Below are 20,864 nucleotides of genomic sequence, written 5' to 3'. Positions count from 1 at the left end.
GTAGTAGGGTACGTCTTTCCATGTTTCTACATCTTCTTGCGTTTCTTTCATTAATGTTTTATAAACAAACCCTACACATTTTATTGAGAGTTATGCCACATTACTTCTCTTTTGGGGGGAGATCATAAATGACGCTTTTTAAACCTCTAATTCTGGTCATCCGTTGACATTTACTTTTGTGTATTGATATTGTATTTTGGACGTCACTGAACTCCCCTATTAATTGAGGATGTGGGGCAAGGGGCCAAATCTATGGTGACGGAAGAGGATTTGACCTTGGGTGGCAGACACCCAGTGCGACATCCAGATGTCATATATAGACATGGGCACTGCCGACCTTTATAATCTTATTAACCAAGGCCACTCCAATAAACGTCATAAAATTGTAAGCCGTGCCATTCCACCTTCTTGTTGAGAACTCTCCCAGGATTTTCCTCCACATTGAGGACAGGATTCAGCCTCCTTGCACCCCTCACCCACGGATTTTCTGGACCCTCTTGTCTCTCCAATGTGTTTCCTTGCTTACCTTTTCTTGACTCCTTCTTTCCCTGCTCGTGTGACCTTAGATCCAGCTCTTCAAAGGGCTGAATGCTTCCTAGGCATCCTGGGTCAACCTCCGTCCCCCTCTCCCACGCTCGCTGCCGCACCATTCTCTGGGAAACCTCCTAGAGCTCTTACTGAGTGCAGCCACAGGACGCCTAAGTCCCTGGCAGGAATGGCTGCAGCCACCACACTAGGTTTTCCTTCACTCGCAAAGGAGCTTTGGTGGTCACGTGACTTCAGAGGCGGAGACTGAGGCAACACCTCTACAGACCAAGGAAGGACAGGGATTTCTGGCAACCTCCAGGAGCAAGGAGAAACGTACAGAGTAGATTCTTCCCGAGAGCCTTCTGGAGGAACCGAGTCTGCCGGAACCTTGATCTTGAACTTCTGGCCTCCTGAACCATCAGAAAATACATTCTGATTGTTTTCAACAGCCCGGCTTATGCAGCATTATTGTGACAGCCACAGGCAACACATACACCCATCTTTGTTGACAGATTCTGTTAGGGAGATGGCAGCGAGTCTAGGATTTCACCATCATTCAGACACGTGTTAAGCCAGAGACTTTGGGGAGGTCTCGTAAAAACGGAGGAGCACCCCAAAATCTCAGGTGCTTCAGAGTTCTCAGCAGTAAAAAAAAAAAAAAAAAGTATGGGATTGTTTTCTTTGAATGTCCCCTTGACATTCCTTTGAGCCTTTTCGTTTGGTCTCTGTTGTCCTAATAAGCAAAAAAAAAAAAAAAAAAAAAAAAAGAAAGAAAGAAAAGGAAAAAAAAAACCAAGCTGAGCCGTCCTCTGGAGCCTCCCAGTCACTCACTATCACACAAGCTTGAAAGTATGTAAACAAGCCCTCTCAGCTCCTCCCCGCCCAGCCAAACATAAGAAATAAATCATGCGTGAACCCGGCCCATGTGCAATCATCAGCAAATTCAACGTTCCCTCGCACCGCCACATGTGCTCTCGCAGCCACCGAAATGGAGGTCTCCCGGTGGGCGTTCGAAGGAGGACCCTCCAGGTGTGTCCTCAGGACTGACAGTCCGTCCGCAGGGGTCCTGTGGTCTCAGCTACAGCTGAGGACCTTCGCCGCCGGCCCTCCTTGGGGACGTGGCCCCAACCCCCTTCTTTTTTTTCCCCCCTCTTTCAAGATCTTTTATTTATATTGGTTTCGCTCCAAAGTTAAATTGTCCCAGAACCCAAACATGGATGGGGTGACCCTACACACTTTATTTATTCTCCTTCAACACCAGATCGTTTTTAAAGATGGGCAAACGCTGGAAAGAGATGAAACGCTGAAGAACAATGTGCAGAAAGGAAGAATGAAAAGAGCTTTTTCCCTCTGGATAGATGGATCTGACGTCATGTTTTATTCTGAAATAGAGGCTTGCATACATACATGCTACAGAATATGGGCCGTGGCGACCGACAAAGGCCACAGCTTCCCTCTGGTTCTGCTCCGACGTGGGATCCAGAGATATTTATTGGGTTGGGGGTGTCTCTGAGTTCTACCTTGAGCTGGTTCTCTGTTCAAGGTGCTCATGGCCAGAGACCCCCCACCCCCCACCCCATGGCCTATCTGCTAAGGCTCTTAAGGTCCAGACCCAACGAACTCTCAATAAGTGAATATTCGAAGTGATGAAAAGCAAGGACTGACACCCAAAGACTACCCAGCAAAACGAGCATTGGGAATGGAAGGACATAGAACGAGCTTCCAAGAAAAAAAGAGAAACCTAAAGCCGTTCGTCACCACTACACCAGCACAACATGCAGTGTTAAAGGGCCTTCTTTAAGGAGCAGAAGGAGCATGAGACCAAGAACAAGAACGAGGAGAACAAGGAGAAAGGATCAAAAATAGGAGCCATATATCCCTGGCTGGTGTGGCTCAGTGGATGGAGCGCGGGCTGCGAACCAAAGCATCGCAGGTTTGATTCCCAGTCAGGGCACACGCCTGGGTTGTAGGCCACGGCCCCCAGCAACTGCACATTGACATTTCTCTCTCTCTCTCTTTTTCTCCCTCCCTTCCCTCTCTAAAAATAAATAAATAAAATCTTTTAAAAAATAGGAGCCCTATAATGGCAGTCAACACATGTCTATCAACAACGGAATATAATCAACAAAATAAATGAGCGGACCACACAGAGCCTTGTAGATACACAGAACAGACCGGGGGTTGCCAGAGGAGAAAGAGGGATTGGGGGACGGGGCGGAAATGGTAAAGGCATTAAGAAGCACAGACTGGCAGTGACAGAAGAGTCACAGGGAATGTGAGGTCCAGCACAGGGAACACAGTCAGTAATACTGTCATCACTAGGAAAGGTGTCCAGTGGCTGCAACACGTATCAGGATGATCGCTTAGTGAGTTCTACACTGTCTAATCCTTGGGGTGTCCACCTGGAAGGAATAGGATACTGTATGTCAACCATAGTTGAAAATTTTTTTAAAAAATGATTTAAAAAGTAGGAGGAGTCTGAGGAGACGCCGTGTCCCGCGTGAATGCTAAATGCGGTGTGAGAATTCCATCATCGGTCCAAGTAAAGCTCCACCATTTGGACCACAGGGAGTTTGCCCCTCATTCCACAAACCCTTCCCTCGGTTGGAGGGAAACATCATTCCCCATCGTAACGGGGTCCGTGAGTATTTCTCGTTCCCCAGTGCCCCTCAATGTCATGGGCGTTTCCAATCCCCTTCTTACTGATCCCACGGAAGAAGGGATTCTTCTTCAATTGTGTCTCCACCTTTCCCTGACCCCCCGACAATTTATATGTTGAAGTCCTGACCCCCAGAACCTCAGAATGGGGCTGCATTTGGAGATAGATCTTTAGAGAACTGATTTAGGTGAAATGAGGTCCCTAGGGTGGCCCTGATCCCACAGGACTGGGGTCCTCATAAGAAGAGGAGGAGAGGACACAGACACACCCAGAAGGACGCCCATGGGAGGACACAGGAGGAAGACAGCCGTCCACACGCCCAGGAGAGAGAGAGGCCTCAGGGGGAGCCAGCCCTGCCCACCCTTGGGTCCCGGCCTCCGGCCTCCATTTGGCGAAGCCATCTTGGCTGTCCCATGTTTCACCCGGATTTGAAATACGCCTCCTAGCAAATTCAGACCTCTCATGCCGACAGTCATGTGCCCGCCATTCAGCTGGAGAAGCAGAACCTTCCCAGTCTCTTAGAGGAAACCAGTGGGAGGTGTTCAGGCCTGAAGTCTTCCTCTTAAGCTCTGCTTGGTTGTAACTCCTTATGTTGTCTGTCGTCACCACCCACACCCACAAGTTCAAGCACCAGTTACCAACAATCCACACACACACACACACACACACACATGCATATATATCAGATGCAAACTACATCTGTATCTGTACATATGCTCATGTTCATATATGTCCATATGCATGCACACGCGTGCCAGACTTTTTCCTGTGCTTTACCCCACATTTAGAACAACCCTGCCCCAAGGGTTTGCCTGCACGTGTTAAAGCTGTGATCCTCAAACTTCTTGGCTGAAGGAACCCTTCCACCCGACGAAGAAGTAGCCAGCACGCCAAAGAGCTTTTCTTTGTGGGTATTGTATCTGTCCGTTTTTATGAACTTAGACATCTGAACTGTAAGAGAAATTATAAACACATGGACTGATGTATGTTAAAGTAATAAAATCCATTATGGTTGTTACTTGAGTATGGTTAATACTTAAAAAAAAAACACACACACAATATTTTTCCAAAAAAGTAGCAAGTCGAGTAGCATTGTTTTACATTTTTGCAAATGTCTGGCAACCCTAAAGAAAGCGGAGTTTTGGCATCGGGCTGTCGTCAGTGTGCTGTTTTGGTTGGAGAATCCGAAAAATCAGCCCCACACAAACGTGCATTTGGAAGAGAAAGGGGTATTGAGATGGTCGTGGGTGCTGTTGTTTGGTACAAAACTTTACAGGTGGTGACTCCATCAGGAATCGGGGGGACCGTATGAATTCCGTTTTCACACTCCGTGAAACAAAAACCCACGGGCCTCCCTGGCTGATTATACACGCTCTGTCGTGCGGAATACACCACTCACTAAACGGTGATTAATACAAACACAATACCCAGAAACTCTCAGGTATGGTCCATGATTAAAACACAGTGGCAACAGTAAAAGCGTGTTTTAGAGCGTAAACCGAAATATGTTTCTCCAGGGAGGAGCATGTTGTCACTTACATTGTGAAGAATCTCTAGTACATGGCAGGAGGGAAAGCAATCCCACTTTCCATTGGTTTTAATGTTTTTTTATTTGTGGATTTTTAGAGAAAGAGAGGACGAGACAGCCATTTGTTGTTCTACTTATGGATGCATTCTTTGGTGGCTTCTTGCATGTGCCCTGACCGGGGATCGAACCCTCAACCTTGGCGTATCGGGACGACGCTCTAACCCACGGAGGTACCCAGACGTGGCACTTTCGGTTGGCTCTAACATCATGTTTGGATTCCCTGCTCACATAGACTCTCTTTTCCTTGTGTGTCGAATAGACTCCTCCCACAGTCCGCACTTGGGGGGCCATTGGTTCAGAGACACACACTTGTCCATGTGAGCTGTCTTCTGCCCACATCCCATTGGCCAGAATCAGTTAACACGGGCTCACCTACAACTGACTGCATGAGTGTGTGTCGGGGGGCAGTGTGTGGACTCTCTGTGTCCCCCAAGAGGCTAAAGAATTATTTTTCTCAGTGTTCCCCAACTTCCTGTTCATCTCTACCCTCCCCTTCCCACAAGACTTCACGGGTTGACCAACAAGCTTTCTTTCCCCAATGATGTGCGTAAGTCTCCTTCCTTTTATTAAACCAAAATCGCGAGGATGTAAATATTCGTTGTGACGCAGGGTGCAAGAGGCACCCTGATAGTACATGCCTGTTTCTCCAGGCCAGTGATCGCTGGAAGAGTTGGGATGAAGTTTCCACCCTGATGATTCATGCGTCTTGCTTATATCCCAAAACAGATGTGCATTCTCCCGTCTATTTTACAAGGCAGGTGCCGGTGAATTCTAGAGAAAGCTTGCATGGTCGTTGAGTGTGTGAAGTTACAATCTCAGGGACAGCACGCATGTGGAAAAATAAAGAATGGCTCCCCTGTTTAGAAGGCAGAAGATCACCCCCCCCCCCATTTTCATCAACGGGCCCCTCCTTCTCTCACTGACAAACTTGCATCCTAAAAAGTGCACACACAGCCCTGGCTGGCATAGCTCAGTGGACTGAGCGCAGGCTGCAAACCAAAGCATCGCAGGTTCGATTCCCAGTCAGGGTACATGCCTGGGTTGCAGGCCACGGCCCCCAACAACTGCACATGGATGTTTCTCTCTCTCTCTCTCTCTTTCTCCCTCCCTTCCCTCTCTAGAAATAAATAAATAAAATCTTTTAAAAAAGAGATTAAAAAAGTGCACATACATGGTTGCTTTGGAAAGTAGGAAGTTACAGTTGGAAGTGCGCTTTCCTGCCGAGAGCAAGGGCAGGGAAGCCTGACCTCATTTTCAGCCGTGCTACTTCTGCGTTTGTTCGCAGACTTTTGGGGCGGATGGAAGTGAAAACCGTGAAATCGGGCCCAGTGCAAAAAGCACAGGGCGGACGCCTTATTTATCCTCTCTCCATAAAATAACTTTTTTTTTCCCTCCCGTTTTGTTCCAGACCAGCATTTAGACAGCAAATGCTGTACCCTGGGATGATAAATATTTACACGGTCGTGTTAGTAAACCTCCCACGAGCCATGCAGACATCCGAACGTTCCAAGTTGCTTTACGGGCACACATTTGTCAGTGTTTTTACAATCTGCGGGGCCGTATTTATGAGGTCCCTTCATGCGTTCGCCTCGGGGAGGCCGCAGCCAATATTAATGGACTGTTAGGAAGCCCTTAACTCCAGCTTCCGTGAGGTTTTTTTTTTTTTAATGCACGAAATTGCTTCTGGATCTACTCCAGCTCCTTGGATGTTCCCCGCCTGAGCCACGTGGTGCATCAGGCATCTTCTCAGGGACACGATTTCAGACCGTGTGTGTGCGGTATATTTTTCTAAGCCACGAACGAAGCTGCAGATTGATTTGGGTCAGGAGCCGGCGCGTGCAGCCTACTGTTCTGCTCAGGCGCATGGAAGAGGCGACATTTATTTTCTGCCTAAAAGATCCACGCTGTTCGGAGCCAGGAAAAGTCCTGGAAACTTTGGAGGCACAGCTGATTGTCTAACCACTATACTGCACGTTCGGAACTAAAGCACAATAATATTGAACGTGAACTGTCCCCGAAAAGTAAAATTTTAAGAAAAAAAAAGAAGAAAACACCCCAAGGTGAACCCTAACCGTTTTATTTTCCTTTCTCGTTTTTTTAAGTCATGATTTGTTTTTCCAATCGTGACGTTTTCAAAAGGAGCATCAGCCGCACGGCATGGTGGCAATGCGTCTAGACAACTTACGATGAGCCCCAGGCATGTCACTCACGAAAATACGCTGTTGTTTTCGGTCCCCACCTGGCACCACGCACAGTTACTATAGTAACATTCCCTGCGCGGAACTTGGCACCCCTGTGATTCTTCTGTAACGGCCACTCTGCCCATCCACATCTGTCTTTGGAAACATCCTATTGGCAGAGAGAACAGGAGCTCAGAACCTCGGGCGTCCACCCCGGCTGGAGGAGAGTTGCCTCTGGGATGGGATGTGTATGCCCTTGTCCAGGGAAGATGAAAGGTTCCGAAAATACTTAGAGACCTGGAAACTGGTTTTCGAAAAGATTCTTCGTGCTACCGGGAGAAGGAGGAAGATTCAGAGCAGATCAACACCATCCAGGACAGACGGTGACACAGGTGGGCAGGACTGGTGTCCGGACACAGTGGATCTGCTAAGCACCCCAGAATGTCAGGGGGGTCTCCAGAGGCTGTTCCCATGTCTGAGTTCCTAACTTGACATGCAGGAATTCTAGGATGACTATACAGTTCTGTTTAATGCATTCAGGACATGCTCAGTGGATTGATACTTAGTACGCCAATGCTACATCAACATGCTCAGTGGGAGCCCTGGCTGGTGTAGCTCAGTGGATTGAGTGTGGCCTTCGAACCAAAGCATCGCAGGTTCGATTCCCAGTCAGGGCACATGCCTGGGTTGTAGGCCACGGCCCCCAGCAACCGCACAATGATGTTTCTCTGTCTCTCTCTCTCTCTTTCTCCCTCCCTCCCCTCTCTAAAAATAAATACATAAAATCTTAAAAAAAAATGCTCAGCGGGGACTTCCAGCCAAGATGGAGGCATGGGTGGATACGCTGTGCCTCCTCGTACAACCAAAAAGAGGACAACAACACATTTAAGAACAAAAAGAAAAAATAAGCAGATCTGTACAAAAATCAAACTGTGTGGAAGTCTGACAACCCAGGAGTTAAAGAAGAAACATTCACCCAGACCTGTAGGAGGGGCGGAGACAGGCAGGTGGCTGGAGGACCAAGATGGGGCAAGGTGGTGGCTGGTGGAGCTGGTGGTCCCACATTTGTGTGTGGATAAACCAGGAGGAACAACTGGGGAGCGAGACAGACTGTGCAACCCAGGGTTCCAGGGCAGGGAAATAAAGCCTCAAAGCCTCTGACTGAAAACACCTGTGAGGGTTGAGGCAGTGGGAGACACTCCCAGCCTCACGGGAGAGTTTGTTGGAGAGATCCACAGGGTCCTGGAATGTACACAAACCCACCCACCTGGGAATCAGCACCAGAAGGGCCCAATGTGCTTGTGGGTAGAGGAGGAAGTGACTCAAAGCCAGCAAGAACTGAGCAAGTGGCATTGGTCCCTATCAGATTCCTCCCCCACATACAGCGTCACAACGCAGCAATGTGGGTTGCCTTCCCCTGGTGAACACCTAAGGCTCCACCCCTTACTACTTAGCAGGTGCACTGAGGCAAAAAAAAAAAAAAATTGGCCCAAATGAAAGAACGCATCAAAGCTGCAGAAAAATACAACTAAGCTCTCCAGCTCCACCCACGCTGTTGCAAAGGGTAGGAGCTCCTTTCTTTCTGCTGCATAGAATTCCATTGTGTAAATGTACCACAGTTTTTGATCCACTCATTTACTGATGGGCACCTCGGTCGCTTCCAGCACTTGGCTATTGTAAATGGTGCTGCTGTGAACATCGGGGTGCATAGGTTCTTCTGGATTGGTGTTTCAGGGTTCTTAGGATATGTGCCCAGCAGTGGGATTGCCGGGTCAAAAGGCAGTTCCATTTTTAGATTTTTGAAGAAATTTCATCGTTTTCCACCGTGGCTGCCCCAGTCTGCAGTCCCACCCATAGTGCACTAGGGTCCCCTTTTCTCCACAACCTCTCCAACACTTGTTGTTTGTTGCTTTGTTGATGATGGCCGTTCTGACTGGTGTGAAGTGGTATCTCATTGAGGTTTTAATTTGCATCTCTCTGATGGCTAGTGATGCTGAGCATGTTTTCACAAGTCTCTGGGCCCTCTGTGTGTCCTCCTCAGAGAAGTGTCTGTTCAGGTCTTTTGCCCATTTTTCAACTGGATTGTTTGTCTTCCTGGAATGCAGTCGTGTGAGTTCTTCACATATTTTGGAGATCAAGCCCTTGTCCAAGGGATCATTGGCAAATGTGTTTCCCCATACTTTTGGCTCTCTTTTCGTTTTAATGCTAAGTGAAATAAGCCAGGCGGTGAAAGACAAATACCATAGGATCTCACCTCCCAGTGGAACCCAATCAAAAGAAGATCAAAATGCTTGGTGGATGGAGACTCATTGGTCCAACACAAAATCGAGCTTATTCTCCATTAGCCACAAGCCCCCCTCCTTACTTTCCTGCATGAGGGAAAGGGGCAGGATCCCCCAGAGGACCTCGATCCACACTCACAGCACCTGGGTGACTTCTGCCCCCTCAGCTCTGCCCTCTCCTCCCTGAAGAATGAACTGTGTTAAGAGCGGGGGTGTGGCTTTCCTCACATTTGTGCTGTGAGCTCATGCACGTTTAAACACACTCTGATATCTCTTTCTAGTCTCCGAATCCTCTCACGTTGGGGACTTCCAATGCATGGGTGCAGTAAAGTCCAAAACTCCAGCAAGTGAGGGGACACCTGATCAACAACAAAATGAACAAACAAATTTAAAAAAAACACCCCACAGCGTAGTTTTTCTGCTTTGATTCTTGAGGGATCCCTTTGTCGTTTGCATCGTCCTCAAGACAACCTGCTGGGAAGTCAGCATTTGCACAGAAAATGTTTTCCACGGTCCTTCTGCACGTTGAGCAAGAATCACAGGGTTGCAAAAAGGCCACCACGTGGGGTGCCCCCACTGAAAAGGAGCCCCGGGGGCTGTCCAAAGGCAGATGTATCCACTCACAGATATTCAGAGCGGAAACTCTGTCTCCTGCAAAGGAGGCTCAGCCAGGGCTCGAACAGATGATGGGGTCAGTTACACGTGGATTTCTCCTTTGCAGGTGGCTGCGCTTAAGCCCTGGGTCCCTCCCACCCTTCCGGTTGGCAGCTGCCTCTGCAAAAACGCCTGGCTACCTTTTAATATGTAGCAAGAGCAGCATTTAGTAAGAACACCCCAGACTGGGAGGCCTTTGTCCTGTTGAACAATAGTGGGCTCATCCATAATTTTTTGTTTAATCTCTTTAACTAAAAATCTTTAACAAAATAAACTTTCCATGTCAGCTCACCGAGCACCATGCAGAAAGATCCCATCAGCTTCTGCCAACGGCAACATCTTGAAACACCACCCCATGTTACAAGGCAGGATTCTGAGTTCGTTCCCATCGAGATAGGAGACATCCCTACAAGCATCTGACAAGGCTGCCTCGTTCCAGCAACACCGACTTCCTTCCCACCTCCAGCTCCTCCAGCGGAACACCTGGCCGACAGCAAAACCGCTCTCTGTTTGCCCCATTGTGTCGTTTCTGGATTGATGTATGACTTGGAATGGGGCAGCATGTAAGCTTGAGGCACTGGGTTTTTTTTTCATGCAATGCATTTCTCTGGAGATGCATCCAACTACATTCCTTTTTTTTAAATTTTATTTTAATTGTTGTTGCAGTGCAATTTCCTATCTTTTACTCCCATCCTGGCCCACCCACCCACCCAGCCCTCCTCACCTCCCTCCCATTTCCACCCCTCCCTAGTTTTTTGTCCATGTGTCCTTTACACTTGTTCCTGTAAACCCTTCCCCTTTTCCCCTGAAATTCCCTCCCCTCTCCCCTCTGGTCACTGTCAGCCTGTCCTCCGTTTCAGTGTCTTTGGTTCTATTTTGCTTGTTTCTTTTTTTTGTTGTTTACGTTTCCGTTAAAGGTGAGATCATGTGGTATTTGTCTTTTACCACTGCCTGGCTTGTTTCACTCAGCATAACTTCATTCTTTTTTATTGTGATTTTTGTGGGAGGGGGTGGGAGGAGGCAAACCAAAATTACTCTTTCATAGACAGGTGGAGTTGGCCAGGTTCTCTGTACAGCACATTCTTGGCAGTAAAAAAAAAAAAGCTTCTGTTTGCACACAGTACATGCATGTATAAAAACATATAGACACACACCAGTACAAATAAGCAAAGGACTCGTTAAACTGAAAAGCCATTTAGAAACCAGGAGGTCCTTCCGAGACCAGAGCCGCTCATGGGGGGAAATACAGAAAGAAGTCAGGCAGTTCACAGAGCAAAGGATGAGACATTTTTCAAGCGTTTAATTAAAAACCCCGGAGGAAGGTTTTGGAAAGATAAGGTGGTGGCATGTTTGGAGAAAAGACGGATGGCTCCTTTTTTAAAAAAAAAAAAAAAAAAGGTTTTCAAAAAAGATGGATGACAGACTTCCGTTATCAGATGCAGCACGTGGGGTCAAGAGAAGTAAACAGAGCCAAACACACCTGAGGCAAAGGGCAAACGTTCAAAAACAAAGAGAAACCCCTTAAAATAGCCTGCGTATCCGCTAAAACCTGCCGGAGATAACTTACAGCATCTGGCGTTCCGGAGACCTCAGAGCGTGTCTTCAGAGCGCTGAAGGGGAAATGTGGGGGTGTCTCAAATTCTACAGTGAGGTTTTTTTTTTCTTCCGGGAACGGAGAAAATAAATAGACGACAAAGTCGGAGAGATACTGAACTCCCCGGAAATAAGAGGATGCAAGAAGAACGTTGTTCAAGGACCAGAAGAACCAGAGTGTCGATCGGAACCAACAGGGTCACGTAGAACTCACTCACCCCTCAGCACTGTCAGTAAAGTGTGTGTGTGTGTGTGTGTGTATGTGTGAGACAATCTGAGGGTGTAAAAGCGGGGTGGAATCAAAATTCAGGGCGACGAGAACTCACAGAAGAGCAAGGCACGGTGTTGGTAAAACCAGACTTCTCCTTGCGAAGACACGTCAGCTTCATGACTTTTCTGTGGCTGGTCGGAGGCACATAGTCTTCGAGGGTCATCGCCAAAGTCATGAAAGCTCCAGGCACAGCTGCCTCGGAAGAAGATGGTAGGGACAGGAAGACAACTTCGGGAAAAGAAAGGGGGAACACAAAGGAATAGCTCGCCAAACATACCCACACAAGGTGGCGTTTGGAAATATTACCTGCTGCAGGAAATACAAACGGATGGGAAATACTTCTTAAGACACGCAGATTGCTCTACCCAGCAAAGCTCTCATTTAGAACGGAAGGGCAAATCAAGTGCTTCCCAGATAAGGTCAAGTTAAACGGGTTCATCATCACCAAGCCCTTATCATATGAAATATTAAAGGGACTTATCTAAGGAAAAGAAGATAAAAAAAACATGTATAGTAAAAGGACAGCAAACTCACAATTATGAACAACCACAGCTAAAACAAAACCAAAACAATCTAAGCAAACAACTAGAACAGGAACAGAACCACAGAAATGGAGATCCCATGGAGGGTTAGCAACAGGGGAGTGGGAGGGGGAGACGGGGGAAAAGGTACAGAGAATAAATAGCATAGACTGTAGGGAGAAAATAGACAGGGGGAGGGCAAGAATAGTATGAAAGATGTAGAGGCTAAAGAATTTATGACACAAGGACATGAACTAAAGGGGGGAATGTGGGTGGGAGAGGGTGTGCAGGGTGGAAGGGAATGAAGGGGGGGGAATGGGACAACTGTAATTGCATCATCAATAAAATAGATTTTTAAAAAAGGAGACGCAAAGTCTCAGATCAGGCTGGAAGAAAATCGAGGCATGCCTATTTGCAAGGGTCGGAGACGGGCACCTCTCGAAACCCTTCCTAGAGCAAGAGGAGAGCTAAGACTTGCAATCCATCTCAGTGAATCTGAATAGAAAAAAATTCTGTCCCCCTACTTCCACAGAGCAGAAAAGAAAAAAAGAAAAAAAAAACTTTCGGGAATTTAAAAACAAATAACAGAGGGCTAAAGAATGTCCATACGCAGCGACAACCAGCTTCCAGAAGCAGAGTTGCTTCTGGAATGTCTTTGTGCCGGAGTAGCCGAGGCCTGGAGCCCAGGAAGGTAGGTTGGGGAGCATTAGAAGCATGAACAGTCTGGTCCACCGTCCTGCCTTCTGCAGATCTGTGGTTGGGGGTCCGTCCCGGCCTCCAGGGGCCAAGACAGAAATCCTGGCATTTCTCTTTTTTAGTGTGTGTGTGTGTGTGTGTGTGTGTGTGTTCTGTTTGCAGCTGAACCTGCCCCCTCCCCCCTGCTCTTCTCCCCCAATGCATCTCCTCTGAGTCTGAAGAGACATCCCCACTGGGAAGAGGAAAACCAAAAAGGCTTCTCGCTGTACAAAAATGAATGACTCCAGACCCCTGCATACACCCGGAAAAGGCCATCTGTATTTGGACTTCATTGACCTTTGCATCGCTCCCTGGGGTGGCCGCTGACTGGATACAGTACACTGGGTCCCCGAATGGGGTGGGGGGGATGTGCGGACCCCTCCATGCCCGCCCACCCTCCTCCTGAGATTCTGATCCCGTAGCCACTCTCCAACATGTGTGCTCCATCAGGAAAGATTGTTGCAAGGGTCTGGAAGAAAAAAAAAAAAAAGAAACCAAACCCAACAACTTTTCTATCATGGATGCATTTTTATGGAACCCGGAGACACAATCTTCGATGACGGGCAGATCATCGCCGACCACGACGGTGGGGGACCGGCGCTGCACCCATTCGAGGGTGTCACCCGCCGGCCCCTCCGCCAAGGCAAGCGACAGGAGGAGAACACGACGGTGGCCCAAAGCGAAACCAGGCATGTGCCGCTGGGAGGCTGTCGCTGGGCTCCGTCTGTCTCCGTGTTATTGTCCGAAACGCACACACATGACCTCTGAGCAGCCCCTTCGCCCTGGTGAGATCTCCCCCCCACCCCCAGGGCTGGGACAATGTCGTGAGCTCAGGAAACAAACACCCAGTTTCCTGACAGGAGACTGGGCCGTTGTTGTTACTGTTGCAAGGGCACGCATCAGATGGGTTTTCTTGTTTCCAAATCACACCAGCAGCTTCCGATGAGCTCCTGCCCTCTCCCCGGGTCCTTCTCTGCGTAGGGCGGGGACGGAGACACCCCGAGTGGGTCCCAGTCCAGGGAAGGAGACCTAGATTTTTAGGCATGGGACTCTTTTTTGTGGGATAACAGACAGTTGTGTTATTCCTGCTTTTCTAGAAAGTGGGGGCAGGGGCTTCAGAACACGCCGTCCACCCCCACGCCCCCAGATGTGCCTCTGTGGCCTGTGGGTGGTTGGGGGTTACAACAACGTTACTTTTGGGGCTCACAGGAAATGTCTGCCCCTTTTCCCCTAAACCAGGGGGGTTCCAACTCATTGTCACCAGGGGGGCCACGTCAGCCTCACGGTTCCGTTCAAAGGGTGGAGGGTACTTTTAGGACTGTGTACATGACACGATTCCTTCACTTGGAATACGGAGCTCTCTGGCCCTTTGAAGGCAACCGTGAGGCTGATGTGCCCACCCCCCCACCCCCCCGCAGCATGAAAATGACTTGGACACCCCGGCCCTAAACTACCTACAAGAACTGAAATTCGGGGGCTTGCCCGTGACACAATATTATCAGCGATAACATCCTTTTCTCTGTCTGCGGGGAAGAGAAGGCTGCTAATGACGGACCTGTGGCAGCTGACACGGTCCCTGGGTCAAGGTGTCCTACGTCCCCCACGCCGTCTGCCCACTTCTGACCCTCTTGGACACGGAGTGTTTCTGACTCTGTCACTCAGTTACATGTGCGTGGGCAGAAATGGGGTCATTGTCTTTGCCTAATTTCTCCCGAGACTATGGCATGCTTACACCAGCCTGTAGGAGCTAGAAGACAGAGGTGACCTTCTTGCTTCCCTGCAACGGTTTAACGGCACAAATAGGAATCCCTCCCCCCCTGGGATGGGCCCTGAAAACATGCATCTTTATCAGGGAACTCTCTAGAAGGCTTCTCACACTCACCTGCGTTTGACTCACACTTCTGTGCATCCTGCAGTTGGCCGTGAGTAACGCCCACCCACGTTTGGGGCCCACACTTTCAGGGGAAAAAAAATTCTTTCATTTTCATTATTTCATTCAATTTCTCTGTTTACTTATCTTTAGAAACTTCTGATTTGGACGATAAAGGGGTTTTGGCACTTATTGTTGAACATAGTATGGTACAAGGAATTTTATGTAACAAATAACTGTAAGACACAAGAACCTGTACGAGGAATTTCAGGTACTGCCCATGTATAATGTGCATCTTTCTTTTTCCCTCAAAAAATGTGGGCAAAATAGTGCGTGCTACACAGGGCAACCTGCAGTACAATGGAGAGATGTTAGTTTCTGGAGAGTGGGGGCAAACTATTATAATTAGACACATTCCGGTTAAACTCTGTGCTTTCTCCCTTACCTGTCTGAACTCTCCAGGTGTTCTCTCACCTGTCGGAGCAAGAAGATGACAGGGCACCCACCTCTTTCATCCAGCCCTCTGCCGGTACAGATTGAGCTGCTTTCTAATCTTGGGTATCGTCCATCCCAGCTGTGCATGGGGTCAGATCAATACCTGGCTCATCAGACGGATCTCCTTGTAAGTTATCTGCCTGACCATGAATGCTGGGCAGCTGAAACTAATATAAAATCATATCAAATGCCAACTGTCACTGGCACATAAAATATTTTTTAAAACCATACTACAGGAAGGCTTCATAGTGTTGATTTTGCCTGATTTCTCAGCAGAAACCGTGTTCAGCCACAACCCTTGTCAATAAAAACGGTCTTCGTCGCTCCGGCTAGGAAACGATGACCTCCACCTTTATCTTACCTCCTGCGAATGTCCAAGTTGTTTTTCTTTTTTTTTTAAAGATTTTGTTTATTTATTTTTAGAGAGGGAAGGGAGAGACAGAGAGAGAGAGCGGGGAGAGAGAGAGAGAGAAACATCCATGTGTGGCTGCTGGGGGTCATGGCCTGCAACCCAGGCATGTGCCCTGACTAGGAATCGAACCTGCGACGCTTTGGTTCATAGCCAGAGCTCAATCCACTGAGCTACGCCAGCCAGGGCTGTAGTATCTTTTTTAAATGGGTGATGCATTGTTTTGGCTTATGGATGTCAAACCTTAGCCTGATCTGTGTGTTACTATGGAAGCCTCATTGTCACAATGCGGGGCACTGCGGAGGTTCCCGAAACCATGTAGCCAAGAGTTGGTGCCATTTAGTTTCAATCCTAAGTGTTAACGGGCACTTGGGTAACCTTTCCTGGGTCTAGCATGGATTCGTCGCTGCATGGATACAATTGCCACGCAGTTAACTACAGCCACAGAAGCTCAACCATCCATCCGTGCCACCTGAGCTGTGGTAATGTGTCGAAATTTGCAGCTCCATCTTGATCCCACCCTCAAATGCACCGAGGAAACAGCAGCTGAACAAAACGCCAATCTTCTTGCCACCAACCTCCGCCACCAAAGATAAGAGAGTGACAGGAGGTAGGTACTCTTGCTTTGCAACTTCGTTGTCTCCACATAGCATTCATACTCCATCGGATTCTCTCCTCCGCTGCCTGCATATTCACGTTGCAAAACAGAAAGCCAACGTTGAGCTTGCGACGCAACGTTCTGCAGCCTGAGGATTTTTGGAAACAGCCGCTCTGATCTTTGCCGGGACACGCCGAGGCGAGTTTATCTGCTCGGTAGACACCGGTGAGTCACAGCCCACCAGTGTGCACCTTATTTTTGCTGCAGACACACGCCTGCGGGACAGAATGGGGCCGCTGTAGCCGGGGGAGCAGTGAGCACAGGACACTCAAGGTCACCCTGGACTTTTGCCAGCCCTCCGGTCGTACCTGTATGTTTCTTCCCTGGAAACAAGACGCTGACCTGTCCTTCTAGGACACCCTGATCTGTAGTCTGCCACGTCTGCAAGGCACCTCAGTTCTTGTCTCCTCTCATCTCCTTTTCCGTGGAACGCACGGGCTTCCTTTCAGCGGGACCGTACGTACGTGAGCTCCTCGAGCCTGCCCCGGAATCTGGTCGTCCAAGTGACCGGTCACACCGTGTGTGTGCAAGCATCCAAGAGTGAGGTCGTGCGGGTTCACCCGCCCGCCCCCTTTCCGCAGACAGAACCCGAGACCCAGCGCTGTCCCAACCTCCGTGAGCGTCTCAGCAGCGTAGGTGGGGCCGGGCACTTGCCGGCTGCTGGGTCTGCCTGCAGCGTGTTCGTCAATGCCCGTTTTCGCCAGCGTCGCCGCACCGTGGAGACATCGAGCGGAGCCGCATTTGCCAGCGGGCTGGAGGGGACGGGACACGAAGGAGGGACAGCTGAGTGGGTTTCCGTCGCGGTGACGGAACAGTCTAGAAGCAGACGGCGGCGGTCATGGCGGCCCGATACTGGGGATGCACTAAAAGCCACGGAATGGTACACAGCAGATTCGTGTCCCTTTCCAAGGCCCACATGAGCATTCGATCCCCCTGTCCCTCCGCATGTGACCTTACGGAATTAGGGTCATTGTAGGTCATGGTAATGAAGTCACTCAGGAAAAGGTGGAAAATTCGATCTCATCCCGTACGGCCTGTGTCTTCATAACCACAGGGCATTTGGACACGGATGAGCACCCACAAGGAGAGGGCCGTAGGGAGACAGATGCAGACATGGGACCCATGTGGCCACAAGCTGGGGATCATCCGCCCCAGAAATCCGTGGGACAGAGGCTCCCTCGGGGCGTCAAGACGGAGCCAAGCTTGTCATCACACGGGCGCCACACTTCTGGTCTCCACTACCACGGGAGAATCCATTTCTCTCCAGTCCCCCCGACTTTGGGATGATTATTTTTAATGGAGGATCCGAGAAATTCATCCCAATGGCATAACACATTTGCTGTCTTTTAGCCACAATGAAAAAAAATTGGTTATAAAGTTTATAGATGAAGCCCTGGCTGGCGTAGCTCAGTGGAGTGAGCTCGGGCTGGGAACCAAAGCATCACAGGTTCGATTCCCAGTCAGGGCACATGCCTGGGTTGCAGGCCACGGCCCCCAGCAACCGCACATGGATGTTTCTCTCTCTCTCTCTCTCTCTCTATCTCCCTCCCTCCCCTCTCTAAAAATAAATAAAACTTTAAAAAAAAGAAAAAAAACACCCTGGTGAATGCTTGCCTCCCCCAACACCCCTTCCTGCATGCCGTATCCCACCGAGTTTCACACATGTGCCCTGGGCTACCACTTTCAGCTGCTTTTCCTGCCTGCAGTGAATCAGAGGCAGGAGGAATCAATCTATGGATAATCCAATGCCCTGTGGAGGTGGCCATAACTTCCTGCTAATATTTCTGAAATGGGTGAAATGTCTTTGACTTCAACAGGATTCGGGGGGGGGGGGGTCAGCATTTTTAAAAAAAATCTTCACCTGAGGATATGTGGGTTGACTTGAGGGAGGGAGAAACATCGATGTGAGTGAAAAAACATCAAGGTTGCCTTTTTTACGTGTCCTGACCACAGATGAAACACTCAAGGTCGGCATGTGCCCTGAGTGGGTATCGAACTCACCACCCTTTGGTGTACAGGAGGATGCTGAACCCGTCTGAGGCACCTGGCCAGAGCCAGGGGCCTGTGTGTTATCTCCTCTACAAGGAGCTGTGGCCAAAGGCAGGGTTCTAGGCAAACCCTTTAGTTTGCAGACTGTGCTACGTCCTCAGGGGTAGAGGTCTGCTTGAAATCTCCAACTCCCAAGTGTCCAGAACACAGGCCGTTGGAGGCACGTGTCACACGGGACACCCACGGTTGAAGTTCAATGTTCCATTTCCCTTCAGCGGACCGAGTAGATCAGCCACGTGAGCTCAGGGGCCAGAAGGTGCCACTGACCTTGTGCACGATAAGATGTGTGCTCGCCTCACTCTGTGAGGGGGGCAGCTCCATCACCTGGGCCTTCACGACACCTGGAATTGTCAGCCCCCTGCCTCTGGCTGACGCATGCTGCCGGGACCTCTCGCTGTCCTCCTACCCATCGGTCTTTGCAATCGAGCCCATGTGAAGCGTGAACTGGAAGGGGTCTCCGGGATCGTTTGGCACTTCCCGGGATCTCCACCCTCGTGGGTGTGTGTGTGTTGAAAATCTTTGCAGGTGTGTCTCCAGCCCCTTTTGGAACACGGACAGGCCTGTGTCATGTTTTATTTTTCAAACCACAACTTTAATAATATATATATACATATGTTTTGCCATCAGAGACCTTTGAAGTCACCATGGCATCCGCTGCCTCGTCTCACGGGATATTGGAAAGAAGGAAGTCCCTACTGAAATAACAGCTGTCACCGAGGATGTGACCTGGCCCGGTGGAGGCTCTTACCAGATGCTCTGAAGACATTTCAGGCAGGAAACGCCCACAGGGTCCATTTGTTTTGTTTGGCTTTGCTTTGCTTTGAACAATATTCACGGACTTAACATGAGACATGTCAGAAGGGTTTTCTATGTGTGCAGGCACGTGACTGCATACACGTTTGGATAATTCTGGCTCGTCTTTGTATCCCAATGTATTGACACCGGTGAGTGAACTTAAAAACACTCTAAAATATCCAACAAATGCGGGGCAGTCCGCGGTGTCCAAGCAGGAGAATATATATAAAAAAAAAAAAAACATGGTGATATGTGACTTGGAATGGATACTTCTTACAAGGAAACAGAAATCATTCCATTGCTTTCCCAAGAAGCGTCAAGGTCCCCCTACAGACAGGGGAGAAAATACACAGTGAGAAGTGGGGGCAGAAGAAACAAATTTGCTAGGTTTACAAAGTTTCAAGGCCCAAGGGAAAAGTGAGCTAGAAAGACCCGATCTTGCCAGCGATTGGTCAGAAGACACCTTCGAGTGAATGGCCCACCGTTCTGTCACAGGTGACGAAGACACATCTCAGTGAGCAAGCGTAGATCCTGTCTACGTGTGGCTTCCTTGACTTTCGGTTGAGCAGCGCTGGTGTGCCCGTGCAAAAGCCTGAGCTGGCTTTCAGGAAAAGCCCAAGAAGATTCAACATTTCCCTCCGGTCATCCCCCTGGGCAATGTCCACAGGCCTGCAAACGCTTAACCACACACTTGGCTTACTTGAGAGAAATCAGAAAGAATTACCGAAACGGACTGGAATGTTGAACCCAGTTGATAAATATGTCTAAGCTGTTTCATTAACCCCCAAAGATGCTGAGACAGGAAAAAAAAAAAAAACAATGAAACTGGGAATAGAGCTCAAACTGCTCCCCCCTCACAATGGGGAAAGGAGTTGTCAATGTTTCAGAGAAGCGAACATGTTGGACACAGACAACCAAGAAAACAAGAGAGAGAGAAGTTGTCAAGGAAAGTCTGTTAAGGTTAGTTTTTTGGAGGGCTGGGGAAAGATGGAAAAAAAATAATCAAACCAAGAAGTCTTATCAGTTATGAGGTCAGGGCTTTGGGTGAAGATGAAATTCATCTATTGATCTAATAAGAGAGGACTGGAGGAGTTCACCCATGCCCCGCACAGATACTGTCTGCATGCTCGGTGCCTACCAGTCCATGAACTCTCCCCCGGAGGACAGAGTTGTGTAAAAAAATGAAATGAGGCGTGTAGGAGAAAGAAAAATCCCCCGGATGCTTGCCTTGTATTCCGACCCTGCTGGTGCTGCCGACTTTGAGAAAGGACATTGCTTTCAGGTGGGACGTGGATTCATGTCTGCAGACAGAAGTCTACACACAAGAACAAAGTGGTAGACCAGATATTCCCATTGGTTCTTCCTGTGCAGACTTTACAAACGATGTTTATTTATTTTCTTTTCTTTTGTAATATGGGAGGCTTGTCACCTGTTATCCACACCACCAGGGAAAGCAAAAGAATCACAAATCTTTGTGAGGACACAGGGAAAACGATACAAGGATGGAAGGTTTGTCATGATCTCATGACAGCCAAGGGCCCAGAACTGGATGCAGTGGCATAAGGAGAAACTAGAAA

This window comes from Phyllostomus discolor, chromosome Y, assembly GCF_004126475.2.
Source record: "Phyllostomus discolor isolate MPI-MPIP mPhyDis1 chromosome Y, mPhyDis1.pri.v3, whole genome shotgun sequence".
NCBI lineage: Eukaryota > Metazoa > Chordata > Mammalia > Chiroptera > Phyllostomidae > Phyllostomus > Phyllostomus discolor.
The sequence above is the reverse complement of the archived record's forward strand: the minus strand, read 5'-3'. Positions refer to the sequence as shown.